The following is an 806-nucleotide window of genomic DNA, read 5'->3' on the forward strand; positions in this document are numbered from 1 at the left end:
AAGGGGCCATGACTGCGCGAAGGCGGGCGGCCAGCGCTTTGGCCAGGATCTTATAGTCCGCACACAGCAGGGAGACCGGCCGCCAGTTCTTCATGTAGCCCAGGTCCCCCTTCTTGGGCAGCAGGGTCAGCACCGCTCGGCGGCAACTGATCGGCAGCACCTTGTCGGCGAGGCTCTCCTGGAAAACGCGCAGGAGGCTGGGGCCGAGGAGAGGCCAGAAGGTCTTGTAAAGCTCAGCAGGCAGCTAGTCGAGGACCAGGGCTTTGCCGGAGGCGAGGCCGGCCGTGGCGGCCGCCAGCTCTTCCAGGGACAAGTCCCGCTCAAGCTCGCCGGCCTCCATGGCATCGAGACGCGGTAGACCCTCGTGGAGTTCCCGCGTGGCCTCGGGGCACGACGGCTTGGCCGTGAACAGGTCGCGATAGAAGGCGACGGCACGTTTGCGTATTTCGCCCGGCTCTGTAATGACCAGGCCCTCGGGAGTCTTGAGATGGTCCAAGACTTTGCTCGCTGCCCTCCGCCGCTCCAGGTCGAAAAAGAAGTGGGTCGGGGCGTCAGTTTCCACCAGCTCCTGGCAGCGGGCGCGCACCCTCGCGCCGCGGGCCGTGCTCTCCGCCTAGCTGTGCAGGCATTTCCTGCGGAGCTGGAGGCTCTCGCTCAGTGCCGCGTCACTGCCAGCGCCCAGCAGAGCAGCCTCGAGCTCCGCCACGTCCTCCTCCAATTCCCGGACACGGCGGCGCATCTCGTTTGTGGCCAGCTGGGTGTACTGCTGGCAGAAGGCTCTGATATGTACCTTGCCCACGTCCCAC

Source organism: Alligator sinensis, unplaced genomic scaffold (assembly GCF_000455745.1).
Source record: "Alligator sinensis unplaced genomic scaffold, ASM45574v1 scaffold218_1, whole genome shotgun sequence".
NCBI classification, from domain to species: Eukaryota; Metazoa; Chordata; order Crocodylia; family Alligatoridae; genus Alligator; species Alligator sinensis.